Source organism: Protopterus annectens, chromosome 5.part0 (assembly GCF_019279795.1).
Source record: "Protopterus annectens isolate FY-2018-M chromosome 5.part0, PAN1.0, whole genome shotgun sequence".
Lineage (NCBI taxonomy): Eukaryota > Metazoa > Chordata > Ceratodontiformes > Protopteridae > Protopterus > Protopterus annectens.
In genome coordinates this window covers 1,149,991,432-1,150,008,543 of record NC_056735.1, presented here as the reverse complement: position 1 = coordinate 1,150,008,543, position 17,112 = coordinate 1,149,991,432, and positions in this window count along the sequence as shown.

Sequence of the window (17,112 nt, the reverse complement as noted above, 5' to 3'; positions counted from 1 at the left end):
TGTGTGTGTGTGTGTGTGTGTGTGTGTGTGTGTGTGTGTGTGTGTATTGATTTCCCTTTTTATAATAGTTTACTATGATAAGATTACCTGTCACCTGTAAAATTACAGATATATTTATCTCTTCAGGTCCCAAGCTGTTCCACTAATTTATTTAGAGATTTAATTATGGTAATGTTGAATGAGCAAATAATTTAGAAATATTTAATGGATAATTTATACTACTATTACATAAATAGGTATCCCTCCATCCATCCACGACCCCTTTTTTCATTTTTGCACATGGAGTCAGGGTGTCAGTGACAATCATCTAGAGACAAGGTTTACACTGCTGGCTGGCTAGCCCTACCACGGTAGTTCATCCACACCACATATTCGCACCTAAGGCCAATTTAGAGTGCCCAATAGTACCCTGTTTGCTGGATTACTTAATATTTATGATTAATAAGAGGATTATTAAATTTGTATGTAATAATGGGGGAATAGTTTTAAATGGCAAAACATAGAACTGAATTAAGAGTTTCTTATTATTTTTAACTTATATATAATATTATTTTAATTATTTGTAAGTCACGGTAGCTTTTGGACATTTATGATGGATTTTTAGGTATTGGTAGGTAGAAAGATAGTATAGTAGTTTGTCTATTAGACAGGCAGACTAGAAACTTTGGTATTGATGGCAGGTTGTGATTTATTAGCAATATATATATATATATATATATATATATATATATATATATATATAGCATTATAGCTGTAGACTTGTCTTTGTTTTTGTACATAGGTTCATAGGTATTTACTAGACTAACAACCATAAGGGCCATTTTAAGCCTAGCCATGCATCCCAAATCTCTGACAAGTTCTGGTACCCTTGATGAGTGTAAGCAGGGGCTTAGAAGATGAAACATTTACAAGCAAGGGCCAGAGAGATGAACCATTTACAGGTTGCCTATGTCTATTAGAGACATAGGTGCTAAGCCAGGGATGAACTTCTTGTTCCCCGTCCAGTTATCTAAGTTACACTTGAATTGGGTTAGGGAGGAACTTTGCTTCACATGGAGTGGGAGCGTGTTCCATGGGTAATCTCTAGGATATATACATGTCTCTCCAGCAGGTCCTATTTATATTACGGGCAAGGTTAAAGTCTTTAGAATGGGTAATTCTGGTGATGTTTCTTTTGTGGATATGCAGGGGGTCCATCAGAGTGGAGTCTGATAATGCCCTGTATGCCAGGCATAGATCTCCCCTCAGCAGCCTGTAGAAGACAGAATACAGCCATAGGGCCTTGAGGCGGTCTGCATAGGACATTTTTTCTTGAACCCTGTAATCTTTGAGTGAGGAACCTCTATAGACATTCCAATTGTTGGATATGCCTGGTTAGATACATACTGAAGGGGGCATTGTATTCAGTGATAGGTCTGATGAATGCCAAATACAGTGGAACAATGATTTCCTTGGACCTGGATGCCATATCTTTGTTTATAAGTAGCAAAACATAGAATGATTTCCTCACTACTGTAGACACATGATGGTCAAAGGCTAGATTACTGTCTATGCATGTCCCTAAGTTCCTGACTGCTGGGTCAACTCTAAGGGTGAGTTGTCAATATGATAGTTACCAGGGGTGGATGACTTCCTGAAGGATACTATTATTCATTTCTTGGCATTTAGTTTTAGTCTATGGCTCTGACACTAGTTCTTTGCCTGTGCCAGCCCTTCCTGGAGAACATTTATGTTGGTGTGAGATTCAATGAGAGCTCCTAATTTGCAATCATCTGCAAATTTAGTCAGCCAGAGACCACTGACATTGGCCTTTTCTTCAGAGAAGTAAATGCCAAAATGGGGTGGTCCCGTACCTCTCAACCTCTTAGCACAAGAAATCTGGACAAAGCCTAAAATTATGGTGGGACAAAGGCCTAAAAAATAGGGACAGGTTTTAAATATTGCTCTTATAAACTTAGAAAGTTGCTAAAATGACAGGTTTTGTATTAGCATGCATTTATCAAATGATATGAAGTCTGTAACTCAAATGAATTTCGTTATTTAATGACTTCCATCCTCAGTGATTTGCCAGAAAACCACAAAATTTTTTTAGGGACAAACCACAAATATGAGACAAAAATCTGGATGTTCTGCGAAAATCTGTACAGTTGAGAGGTATGGGCGGCCCAATGACTAATCCTTGAGGGACTCCACTTGCAACTGGCCTCTTTGTAGAGGTGGATTCCCCAATTCTAACTTCCTGAGTCCTGTCTGTGAGTCAGTTGGCTATCCACCGGGGTGACATACAGGTTTGTACCTAACCTCTTGAGTATGTCAACAATGCCTGAGTGGGGTATTGTGTCAAATGCCTTGGCCAGATCAAGGTAGGCAGTGTGAACCATTTTACCTTCATCCATTGCTCTGGTGACCCTCGCAAAGAAATTCACTAGTTTGAGTAGGCATGATCTGCCCTTGATGAAATCAAACTGCACTGGCTCCAGTGTCTGGAGGTTTATTATATCATTATTGATCATTTCCATGATAATTTTTTTCCATGGCTTTACATATAAGACTAGTGAGACTTATGGGTCTGTTGTTTCCAGGGTCTGTAGATGGCCCACCTTTGTGCAGGAGATGACTGTTGCTGTTCTCCATTCATTAGACATGAAACCTGTTTGGAGGCTACAGTTAAATAGCAATTCCAGAGGGCCCAATAGTTCATGTTCCATGCTATTCAGAAGGCATCCTGGGATATTGTTTGGGCCAGTTGATGTAGTGTTCTTGGTTTTAGAGAGAGCATTAGGACCTGTTCCCTAGTGATGGCAGGGGGAGAGTTATATCTGATGGTATTTCCTGATGGAAGGTTGAGGGGGAGCGGGGGTAAAGTTGGAACTAAATTTGTTGATCAGCAGGTTTGCTATATTTTCCGGCTCAGTAAGGGTGGCTCCATTAAAAATTTGCTCTGCACACAATTGTGGATTCCCTTTGAGGTTGCAGACATAGCTAAAGAATGCCTTGTGGTTGTCCTTGGCCTAGGAGGCCAAATTTGCCACAAATTTGCCCTTGGTAGACTTTATTTGTCCTTTGAGTTCTTTGTTTAGTTTGATGAGACTGCTTTTATCCTGCTGGGTGCCACACCTCCTAATTTTTGCCATGCTTCTTTTCCATTTTGTTATACAGCCTATTGATTTTGTGATTCTACCAGGGTGGTTTGTTTTTGAGTTAGTTCTGTACTTCTTCCTAGTGGGTACAGCTACCCCTATGCAGCTATTAACATGCTTGTATGGGATTTCAGTGAACAGTTCTGCATAGGCAGCAGTGTTCTTGGGGTTTATGGGAGCTTGAAACTTTGCCAAATTATCACATAATATCAGTTAGCCTTAGAATAGTTCCTGAATATTCCAGGGTTATCTTGGGGTCCAGGTTTTATTTTTACTTCAAATGAGACCATTTTGTGGTCTGATGTTACTAGGGAAGACAATACACTTGGGGGGGTGTTCAGCACTCTCCCATATTAGTGAGGACCAGATCCGATATGGTATCACCGTTGGGTGATGCATTGACAATCTGGTCCAGGGAGTTTATGTTTACAAAATTCAAGAATTTCTGTTTCTGTATGCTTGCTGTCTTATAGAATTCTCGGTTAATACTGGAGTGATTAAAGTTGCCCATGAATATGTTATTGGGTTGGATGGGGGAGTGTTTCCAATAAGTTTAAATATATGGTATTGGTTTCCTGGGTCATAGAGAAGGACCTCTACCTTGTAAGGAAGTGGGTATTGCATTTTACCTATGGTGATCTGAACATGGAGTAGCTCAAGTGCATTGTCCTGTTTGACTAGCCTTGAGGCATGTTTATTTTTGATGTAAATCAAGACACCTCTGCCTTTAGTTCCTGTTTGTGCAGTAGCTGGTCTACATGTCTGGAAGTCATTATAACTTTGCACTGTTGGTGTGCTGTCTGTGGCTTTTAACCATGTCTCAGTGACCCACAGATGTCAGCATTTTCTAGGATGAAGAGAGCTTCTAGGGAGTGAAGTTTTTGTTTAGACTCCTAGCATTGAACAGTAATACTTTTAGATTTTCTTGGTTTTGATTTGTTATGCCAGACGTACTTTCAATTTGGCATTGCCTAAAAAGGCACTATGGGGATAAGACAATGTTTTAGCTGAAGGCAATGTTTTAGTTGATATTCAGTGGCCTAGAGGAGAGAGGTACAGAGCATCCCTGGTAAAGCAGAATGACCTGTTGACCATCTCCTCCCATGCTGATAAATATTGCACCCCCTTAGAATGACACCAGAAAGTAAGCCAACTATTAAAGTCAGTCATATTTTGTTTGTATTGTGGCATCATCCTTGGAGAAGGTAAAATGCTTTTCAATGCTAGACTCATACCAGCCTGGTTCACATATTCTAAGAGCTCCATGACTTCTCTCTTGTTATTTACAAGTTTTAGTAGTTTAGTTTATAGAAAAGAAAAATTAAAAAAAAAAATGTTGAGGTGGTGCTGGAGAAATGCATTAGAGTCTTATATACAATTAAATTAATATAGTGGATAAATGTGTCATATTGTCTTTTATATGAAATCTGTTTTAAATATGCAGTATGGATAGTTTTAATCTATTATCTATTTAATGTAAATGGATTAAATAATGGCAGTAAAAGGAAATCATTAATGAGATATCTAAAATTAAATAAAGGAGACACTGTATTCCTGCAACAAACTCACTTGATAGTTAAAGATATACAATATTTAAATAACTTAGACTATGAAATGTTATCATCTGAGACCTTTAATAAAAAGAGGAGAAGAACTGGTATACTTTGGAGACCATCTGCTGTAATGCCTAAGGTCATGGAATCCATTAATGACCCCAAAGGAATGCATGCAATTGTAATAATTAAATATAATGGCAAACTATATAAACTAGCTAATTTTTACTGAATCCCTGGAATATGTATAAGATTGGCTAAAGATCATTCAAACTTACTACAAGGTCAATGGAAGGGTAGTTTAATTTTAGCAGGGAATGTTAACTGCATATCTAAAACTGAAGATGCAAGTGAGCAAAAGAAAGCTAACATTCTGACATCAGCTAAAGCACTAAACAGATGGATTAGTAATAATAATTTAGTTGATTTAATAGTAAAAGCGGAAGAGAAGTCATTTTTCCTTACTCATTATTCTTATGCACATGGGACACAAACTAGAACTGATGGGATTTATGGCTCTACAGATTTACTTAATAAAGTTAATTATTTTAAAACTATTCCTTGTCCTTTATCTGATCATAATATGTTAAGTTTTAATATATTAATGGATATAAGGACATTTCAGATTACTTATGGAATCACAGTGTATATGATAAAATTAAAAGAATCCCTGAGATGCCTTAAGGAACAAAGCAGATTTTTTATCTTTGAATGATAATGGTCAGGTTAGTTAAGTCATACTATGTGACTCCTTAAAATGTATATTAAAGATAGAATGGTAATATGGACTAGTAATAAAATGGAAGAGTGGAATAAAGAGTTGTTAGAAACACAAGATGAAATACGCAAAGTGAGGTTTGAACAACAAACAAAGAAACTAGATAATATTGAAGTAATTAAAAAATTAATAACAAAATATCAAATAACTTTAATGCATAAAGTAGAGATAGCTTTAGAAAAAATAAAACTGCACAGCTATGCAATGACTTCAAAAAAATCTACATAGATTAGCCAATAGAAGTAAAATATTAAGCAAAAAGGCACAAAACAGTAATATCTGAAATCCTTACACTAATAACCTCACTTCAGATATAGAGGAAATGCTTAATATTTTTTTAAATTCCATAAGGATCTTAACAAAGATAAAAATAATAATCATAATTATTAAAAAAATGACATGCATTAAAAAAAATGTTAGCAATAAACTTATTAATCAACATATATCTTGGTTGAATAAGCCTATTACCCTAAAATAAGTTAAAGAAGCTTTTGAAAACAGGAACAATGGTAAAGCTCCAGGGTTAAGTAATTTGAGTAGGTAATTATATAGTCTGTTTCCATTAAATATTTTAGAATTACTGAGTGATGTTTTCAGGATTTTTCAGAGTGACAAAATAATTCCTCCTGCATGGAAATTTTCTGTAGTCTCACCTATATTTAAACAAGAAAAGAATAATAAGTTAGTTTACGTATATAGACCTATTTCCTTATTAAATGTAAACTATAAAATATTTATAGCTATTTCTATTACAACATTAAGAGATATAGTAGATTAATTGATAAAGATCAAACAGGATTTAAAGTCAATAGATTAATGTATGATAATATAAAGATGGTAGTTACTATTTTAGATTTAACTAAAGGAACAAACAAGAAATTGGCCGTAATTAGCTTAGATAGCGAGAGAGTTTTTCATTCTGTATATTAGAACTACTTGTTTAAAAATTTAGAAGCACTTGGATTTCCAGACCAATTTATTAGAATATTAAATAAACTGTATAAAGACTGCAAAGCATATGTTAAAATTGTCTCTTACATTTCTCAGGGATTCACTTTAAAGAAAGGCACAAAGCAAAGGTGTCCATTGTCTCCTCTATTTGCATTAGTTATTGAAGATTTAGCTAATAGTATAGGCAGCAATAAAAAAAATGATGGATTCTCAATTAATAAACATTGTCAATCTAAAATACAACATTTTGCAGCTGATATTTTAATAACTATTGGAGATTTAAATTATTCAATCAAAGAAATAGATGAGGAAACTGAAAAGTTTCAAGAAGTATCACTGCTGAATTGTAACAATAATAAAACTGAAACATTTGTATTGAATCAATTACTAGATAGTAAGTTTAAAGATAAATATAACCAGGAAAGAAAAAAATAAAATATTTAGGGATAAAAAATCTACCAAGAGCTTTTACTAATTTTGAAAAAATTGTTGAAGAGGTGTTACCTTTTAAAAAACAGAATGAATGTATTTTTTTAACTTTTGAGGATAGGTTAGTACTTATTAAAATTATTATATTACTCAATACACAAACACACACAAACACACACACATGCACTTACACACACACACACACACACATATATATATATATATATATATATATATATATATATATATATATATATATATATATATATATATATATATATATATATATACTATTAATTATTTCTGTTCGACACTCCAAAATAAAAAAAAAAACAAAAGTCGAAATGCACAACATGGCACAATGTCAAGTCAGCTGAACAAATTCAGCAGATTCAACATTGTTGCCGCACAAATGACATGATGTCAGTATAGGAACTAAGGTAAAGAAAACTCCTATACCTAACATGATGTTTTTGCAGGGGGGGAAAGCCCCCCTGTGCCCCCACCTCCTGCTAATTATATATTCCAATTCCGAGATCACGTTACAGTGAGAAAAGGGATGATTATCCTACAACACACTGTACCACAATCTTTGTACAGTACTTCAATTTTATATCAGAAATGCACTGTGCATTCGCTGATATAAGCTTTTGCACACTGGCATGTTCTGCATGATGGAAATTTGAACATCCATGTTTTGAGTTTCCATCTGCGAACATTCCACGTTCCACCTTTTGATAGTAAACCTATATATATATAATGTGTTCAATTATACTAACAATAGCATTACGGATGAATTTTTTAGTCTGTTTTCAAAAGGGATGAAATTCATTACCACCGTACGCTTTAACATTGTGGATACGATTTTGGAAATTAAATTATACTGCAGGAGATTGAATTTAGCTTTACACTTTGATCAACAGTCACTAAGGACTGAATCTAACATACAAAGTGTTTTGAAAAAGAAAAGTACGTTCATACCTCCCAGTCACCCCAACATTTCATTGTTTGAAAAAACAGTATGTAGTGATATGTACAAAATCAATACTAGGGACAGGAATGTTGAGTGTAATCTTACTGAAGCAGAACAAGCATGTTTGGCGGAATTCATCAACAACAAACAAGTTAGATTGATGAAACCCGACAAGGGGGGAGGTATTGTTATGTTTAACACAGAGGATTACATTAGAGAGATTCGGCATATATTATACAATTCAGGCAACTATGAAGAAATTTCGCTTAATGAAATAAATATAGGACATAAAAGATAAAAGAATTACCAGAGAGTTATATGAGTTTATGAATGTGGAACATCCGATTCTTGCGACTATAGTGGGAATTCCCAAGGTGCACAAAAACTTAGAGAACCCACCGTTTAGACCAATCATTTCTGGTAGTAGGTCCAAAACATTTCCCTTAGGCAAAGTAATTGACACATGGGTCAAACCAGTTTATGAGGTTACTTCACATCTCATAAAGGACTCCTGGACTTTTCTATCACAACTAACCCCTCAGATTTGGAACAAGGATTTAATATTTGTAACAATCGATGTGATAGATTTATTTTCTTGTATCCCCAAGGAGGTGGGGTTAGAGTATTTCTCCAACAGTTTGAGAAAGAGGACTAACATGAGCTGGGACAGGGTTTGTCTTATCACAGAAATGATGGGAGTCATACTTGAGAACAATTACATCAGGTTCGAAGGAGAAATGTTCAAACAAACCAGAGGGGTCGCCATGGGGGCATCTTGTGCCCCTATCTTTGCCAACATGGTAATGTTAGAGTGGGAATCTGAATTTATATTCAAATCAGAATACTATCAGTATATTCGGTATTACACCAGATTCCTGGATGATTTGTTTATATTATGGGAAGGCCCTAGAGCGGAAATAGACAATTTCATAAAGTACATAAACAGTACAACAGAATTTTTGAGGTTTACATATGCCATAAATAAAGAAGGAATAGCATACTTAGATACATTTATCAGTCATGGAGATACTGGTTTCAAGTCATGTATCTACAGAAAGGATACGTTCTCCAATGATTATTTGTCCTATACTAGTAACCATCCCAAGCATGTATTTAAAAACATATACAAAGGACAATGTATAAGAGCAGCAAGGATGTGTTCAACAAAGGAAATGATGATGAGAGAAATAGATTTTATGAACACTATGTTCTTAAATCGAGGATACCCCAAACAAATTCTCAAAGGGATAAATAATTATATTATAGAAGAATGGGGCAATAAGTATAAACCAGTATTAGGAGATCATAATATTAACATTCAAAGAGAACAAAGATCAGCAGAGCATAGTTCAAGAGTATGTGTATTGACATATTCCCCGGTAGTTAAGCACATCGAAGCATGTTTAAAGGAGAGATGGAACCAGTTTGTAGTGAATAGAGAATGCATGTCCATGTTAGGGATGGATATGAAAATAGTCTACAAAACAGGATTCAATATTAAGAAATTATTGGAAAGGTCTAAAGGAACATCAGTAAGAACTAACAAACACACAACAAAATGTGGACATTGTAAACAATGCCAATTTATTAAAGTGTGTAAAGGTACTAGGTTACATAACATTAATTCTACATTCTTACCAAGTATAAGTGGCAACTGTAGCTCCACATATGTGATATATGTAGCTACCTGTGTAGCATGCCACGCATTCTACATAGGTAAGACAGAAAGATTGTTCAAAAGACGTATATATGAGCATCAGTATGCTATAAGTAAAAAAGACAGTAGAAATGCACTTTATAGACATATGGCAAATACAAATGACAATCATACATTTATGTTTTACATCATAGACAAGGCTGAACATACACCTTATGGAGGTAACATGAAAACATTATTGGGACTTAAAGAAAGCAGATGGCAGATCATTTTGGATGCAACAAATTTTCCAGGTATTAATGACAACATTAGCATCAAGCCATTTTTAAATGTAGGAAACTAGAGGGTTAGAGATGTTATCATTTTAGGTAGGACTGTTGTGAAGTGTTATACTAGTTTCTTACATTGTGTCATGTTTAATGCATTGTCATGTTTTATATATGTACCTTTTATCATCTGATATATATTGGTATCTATCACCACAGATATATATGTATTAATATAGTCTTTAGGACAAAGTATTTAGGAAAGCAAGTAATATTTAGTAGTGAGGGAGAACAGTAGCATCTCAGCATTTTAGCATTTTAATATGGATATTTATATGCATATTGTATTTTATACAATATTTTTACATACTGTTTTATATTTGTTGTCTTTTTCTATTGATTATAGCACTGTAGGAACTCATGAGATATATTATTAGCAATAATTTGTGTAATTATGTTTTGGCGCCAATTTTGAGTCAGATGACTTCTATTTAAGCAATTAGTGAACTTAGGAATACGTTCTGAAGAAGTCTGGTTTCAGATGAAAGCGCTTAACGTATTGTATCAACTGTGATTTGGAATAAACTCTGTGGGTCCAAGCCGAGGACTTATCGTGTTGTGTTATCCTGCCTTTAGCTTTTTGTTCATTGCTTTATATATATATATATATATATATATATATATATATATATATTGCATTCAATAGCTTTAATACCTGACAAATAAAAAAATTAAAAATGGAAAAAAAGTTAACTTCATTCTTATGGTATCCTGAAAAGCTGAGAATTGCTTATAGAAATCATATACACTTATGGTAGTATGGTGGTATCTGCTTCCCAGATGTAGACTTATTCTACTGATACAAATTTTAATTCTATCATACTCTGCAAAGACTTAGCCTACACAGATTATACTAAATTCTTATAAGGTTATCAAATATGACAAATTAGAAACATGTAACCATCCTTTCATTTGGTTAGTAAAATTTACTTGATAAGGAAATTTGTTTCGATCTTTAAGCTCTGCAAATATGAAATCAATTCTTAAAACAGTTAAGAAATATGTTTTTAAAACTCAATTAATATATAAAAGGAATTTGTTGTGCTTTTCCTTTGCAGACATCTCAACATTTACAGAAACTTAGAACAATGTTAAAATTAATTTATTGAAGTACTGTGTTAGTATTATGTTCCGATTGCTTTGAAACAGGAAAAGCTCATTCATCAGAATAGTTAATGAAAGATTATAAGTTGGATGAATCTGTTAATATTATCCATCAGTAGGAAATTAAATGAATTTGTAGATAATAAGAGTGAAGAGGAACAGAACACTGTTCTCCCATTATATGAATATACTAATACTATAACTGAAGGTAAATTAACCTACAAAGGAAGTTTGTCCAAGTTATATAAGTTAATGAAAAATAATAATTTTGTTGCAAAATTCTGGAAAGTTTTAAGTATTAGTGGATTGAATGACTCAATAGATGGTAAGAATAAAACTTTGTTATTTTATGTCAAATTTCAAGTTTATATTGGAAAGTTTTTATGAGGAAATATATGCATAGAATGTTTGTTATTCCCTATAACATCTCTGAGTTTAGTAAAATAACTTCTTCAGTTTGTTGGAGATGTAGTACACTGTAAAAGCCGATTAGATGCACATGTTTATGAATTGTGAAAATTAAATGTATATTGGGAAGAGATAAACATTTCTTAATGGGTTATGGCATGATAACTGTTCTTTAGCTAGCTCAATAATAGTAATGAATGTTCCACTCCTTTTATTTGTAAAAGCCAAACATCACAAAACTTCTTTAGTTTACTGGCAGTAGCTAAAACAGTTGTTACAAACAACTGGAAATTCAGTTCCTACATTCAAAGAATTTCTAAATTTGACAGCAAAACTATGTAAAAACTGAAAAAAAGATCAGAATAAGATCTCTAAATCATACTAAGACAGTTAATGGTTGGGATAGCCTTGACATGCTACAACTGAAATACCAAGACTCATTTCTCCTTTTTTTCATGGTGGTTTTTGTATATAGCTCTCTGGTGGTCACTCATTTAATAAAGTTGCACTCATTACTGTAAAATATAAAGGAAATACACCAAGTTCCTATGGCAATGCTAGTTAGAAAAAACTATTAACATTATTGAGTTTAAATTTGGAGATACTACCACACATAGCACTCAACTTGCAGGCATCAAAAAATCTGGACAAAGTCTTTTAAGTGCATCTGCCCAAAAATCTGGATGGCTGCCTTGCATGAAATTTGCATGCATAACAAAATAACCACTCCCACTTTCTTTAGGACAGTGGGATACCACCACACAGAAAGACAAGTTTAAAATAAAATAGAACAATCAAAACACCAGCTTTGGACACACACTACATGTAACAAATCACTCCTTTTTTTGCATTTCAGAAATAGAAAATACAATGAAATTAATGTATCTAAGGCACTGATGTGCATCTTTTAAATTATAAAATACTAGTCAATTTGCTACACATGGATTGTGTTTCTCAACATATGTCACTTCTACTTTTCTTTTCACAAACTGATCACCCATAAGCCAACATAATGGAACACCTATCAGTTCTTTATAAGTAAGTTGAGTGAAAGCAAATTCAGTTATTGTGCATCACGGAAAACATATATGCATGCTAAATGCACCCATGTATGTGCTTTCAAATAATTCAATTTTGAATAAGTCTCCTTTTAATTGTACAGATTTTACTATATAGACATTATCAGTATAAACCCATTTAGACGTCCATTTGCTAAGATCTGATGCAGAAAAGTATCTGAAGAAAATGCATATTTTTGTATCCAATAAGGCTTCTGACTCCTTCCTCCTACTAGCAGAGATTTAGGTTCATTGTGCTGGCCCCACAGCTTAAAATAGTTTAAGCTACTTGGGTTACTTGTTTGCTAAGGTATACATAAGCAAGATTTTCTCTTTCTCTTTTTCCTCTGAATCACAAAGATTCCCCCACCTTGCAGACCTAAACTAATCTGGTGGAATATCAAACAGACACACACACACACACGCACACACACACACACACACACACACACACACACACACACACACACACACACACACACACACACACACACACACACACTCTGTCACAAATGTACATCAAACAGTGACAAACACTTACTCACCAAAACAGGCCCTAAGATATTTAAATGTAATTCATTTCAGTGTTCAGCAATGCTAAAATACCATATGTAGTACAATTAATCCAGTTACCCAATAATTTAACTAAAACTGCAGAAATAGCATAAATTAACTACCATGTCTGCACTCCCCTCCACAGTCTTTGTTAACACTGTTTCCCTGACATCTTAATTGTAATGTATGCTAAGCTACATGAAGGTGTTCTTCAGTATGCCTTATAAACTACAATACCATGCAGCAAGTAAATTGTGAATAACTAGCACAAATCCATCCCAGAGACTGGCTGCTGTATGTTACTACTACAAATAAATCACCTTATAAATTCATTTTTTTGCTATGCACAACAGGGGCACAGTAGCTAACTGGTGGGGCACAAGTGTTTTGTTGACCAGCTTAGTTCCACAAGGCCAGCAACATTTTCATGGAAGACCTGAAGTGTCATTAATGTTAAGTATAGGAAATTTGGAAAGGGTACTGGGGAAATTCTCCTACCTTTTTCAGTAAGTTCCATTTAACCTTTTTACCCTGCAACCTTATGCCAAACATCATGTCTCCTCCCCATCATCCAATTAGTGTGTCTGGTCCTATAGAGCAACCAGGGATGAGGTTCTACGTTTAGCAGGGGACAAACAAGATCTTGATCCCTACCTCCCTGTGCTAGTTCCAGGCTCAATCTGGGTGTTTGAACCTATGAGTTGAATGTCCATCCCTCTTTGATGATGCACTTATACCAGTTATGGTGCTCCAGACATATTTTGTACTTATGAACTGAAACTAAAATCATAAGCAAAGTTCCCTTGTCATTAATTTAAAAGGATTTTCTTACAAACCAAGTTGAAAGGCTAACTGAAGTAGCACACTTGTTTTATACCACCTAAACTGCAGGAACAGGCATGGCAGTAGTGATGAACAGCACTGAGGCAAATCTGAACTGGATAACAGCAATCTTAACCATTAAGTAATACCTAAAATAATCATAACCTTACTATACATCTCACCAACCTTTTCACTGCAATTCTGGCAGTATATTTTATACAAGCAACATTTTTTGTTTAAATTGTGACATTGGCCTCTTTAACAGCCTGAACAACTGGCAGTGGCACTTGGACTCAGCTTGCTTATGCAGTTAATAAGTATGGGAAGGTGTGTTTGCTTTATATACTTTAAGTTTACTTGGTTACAAAACAGAATACAATTTCATGTGCATGGGGGGTGTAATCCAGTTTCTTGCTGTATTCTGTGATCAACAAAAATTAACTTGTGTGTGCCTTATATTTTTCACTCATTAGTGCCTATAGTGAGACTTGTGTACATTGTTGATCGGCACCTAAAACTCCATGTTTTAGCACTGTATGTTCTATATATGCTGTGAAGATATGTGAAGGCTGCCAGCCTAGCTAGACAGAATTTTGTAGATAATTCTGTCATTTGTAAATATTAATATAAGCCACAGGCTTGTTCTCTTAAATGTGAAAAGACTGTATTAGTTGTTGAACTGCAAAAATGCAACAACCGTGCACTCTGCTGTAAGAAAGCTAAGTCAAGCATTTTATGACTGTTTTGATCTCAGGGCTCAGAGCCATGGTTCCTGAACCAGCAGATTCTTTCTATTGTTTTGAGACTAGAGTTAGTTGCTAGATTTTAAATATATAATGTCTTTAATTACTGTAGTTTCCTGGCCAGGTGCAAGCTTACTAAGAAATGTTAATGTAGAGTTTCTGTTAGCCTGGGAAACCAGAGAATTGTTAAGAATGATGTAATCTAAAATGAGTCAGCAATTTAAAGGATTTTCTCAGAGACAGAGGGACAGAATTTTCCATTTGTCTTCAGAATTGATCACTCACCAGCACTTGCTTTGCTCTGTCTGTATTTAAGTAGGATCTTAGACTTTAGTGTTTCTCTTAAGAAATAGAAAAAAATAAGTTTAGTCTAGCTGTTTTCTGTATTGATGTTGGAACTATTCTACTGTATTATTTTAAGCATTTTCCTGTGATCTCTGAACTCTTGATTAGCACTGTGTAGTAAGAAGTATTGTCTTGTGGTTTTGTTATTTATTATTAAATATTTTTAAACATTTCACCTGTGGCTGTTTTATGTAGAGATAATTTAAGCTCTAGAGTACATTGTATGTATAGAGTGATACTGTACAAAGCCACTCCAAATAAGACTTGCTGCTCAGTCACACTTACCATTTGGATAATAATATTGCACAGTAATAATTGGATACCCTTTGGTAAAGGCCTTTATAGTAGCTGATAAGTAAGGGTCCTGGTGGCAGTGATTACTATCTTATAGCCTGGACAGAAGGAGCACAGCTAGTGAACCTGTGTCAGCCTTCCTCAGGATTGTCTGTTTGGTTGTATATAAATCATATCTCAAGGTGTGTGTGCGTGTGTGTGTGTGTGTGTGTGTGTGTGTGTGTGTGTGTGTGTGTGTCAGCTACTTGGGCAGGGACATGAAGCACTGTTTGGACAGAGATAGTGCTAGGAGGACTTGGCTTGGGACCCTGTCTAAGGACCCCACTCTATAGCTGTGCCAGTGGGGAGTCTTATTGGGGATCTGGAGAGAAAGGGAAAAACCAGCCCCAGACTGACTGTGACCTCTGTGTGCTCTTAAAGGAAATTGTACTTTACTGTGTGTGTGTGTATTTGTTATCCTTCCCAGTGGGGATGCCCCTCACTGGTGTTAGTGTTGAGGATTGTGGCTACTTGATTACTGAGCCAGTGCATGGACATCACACATGCCTACAGCCCTTCTGTGTGCCATGGATGTTAACAAATGTTTGCAGAGAATGTAAAACACTTTTAGATATCCAAACATGGCCATAATGTTCCACAGATGTACATTCATAAATGTATGTATAAAAAAGTAGTTTCCATTAAAGTTTTACAAGAAAAATCATGTTTTAGTCTGACACTACAATGAAGAATCATTTAGTGATGATCTGTGTTATGTTTTGTTTACCTTGATTCCAACATAGGCTTGTATAGGCCCTAGGGCCAATAGTACCTACCTATGAACCTATGAGTAGGCAGTAATCTTTCACTATGTGCAGTTTTTTAATGCTGAAAAAAAATGAAAAAGAACTCATTCTTCACTTGTGTATTTCTCTTCTTGAAATATTCTTATAATGAAACAGCAACATGCTTAGATATGGCCAGACATTTAACGTCACAGCATATGTAGCCAATTGGCTGCTTGGGCATCAGTCCTTCTCTAGCAAGGGCTATCTGTCATTATTTTCTGACCCCTAGGTTCCAATGCCACTTCATTTAAAAATCAAGCTTCTTCCTGTACCTCTCCATATTTATTTGCTGGTAGTTATCTGAGGTGTGAAACATGTACACTGGCTATTTAAAATATTTTCCCTTTTTCCCAAAGAAGGGTTAGTGGAGACAAGGCATATTTATATAACAGAAGGTGAGGGAGAGAGAGAGAAAAAAAGGTGCTAGCATTTGATTATCTTTTTTGGGTGTATGGATTAAAACATCTATTTTCCATATTGATCTGATTTTTATTTATTAACATGTCAGATGCAATCCATTGATTTTAGGTACAGATTGTTTCTGGAATTAAGTTTCTCTTTTCTGCCATGACTATGTGTGTTTTTATAAATTTATCAATAAGTTAATATTAGAATCTATATTATACATTTTGATGTGATTGTTTACATTAGATAAAAAACTCATAATCCTATTCTTATTGTGTCTTCAAAGAGTTAAGTTCAGAGATATTTTGCATGGTTGTTTGACCCTGATGTATTTTTTTTTCACATTTCTAGTACTCATATGTACTTATAGATGATACAATGAAATTAATTTAGGTTTTCTTTCATATTTTTATAGATAATATATTGATATTATAAAGAGTTCATCAACACAGAACAAGTTCATTATTTCTTTTATGTTTGTATGTGACAGGTTTTTGCAACATGTATATTGTCATTTAATTCAATCTAGCTTTGTCTGTATAGGGATATACATTCAACAAATATTTATGCAGTTCTTCACATATTGCTAAATCCATCTATTTTCTGTACAGAGACCCATCAGCTATTTTTTAACATTCATCATTAAACAGTTACGGTGTACAAGAAATCTTCCTGATTGTGGCCCTTCTTCTTCTTTGTTTTGTTTTGTTTGTGTTTGTTATGTACATCTTGCTTGCTAGCAGG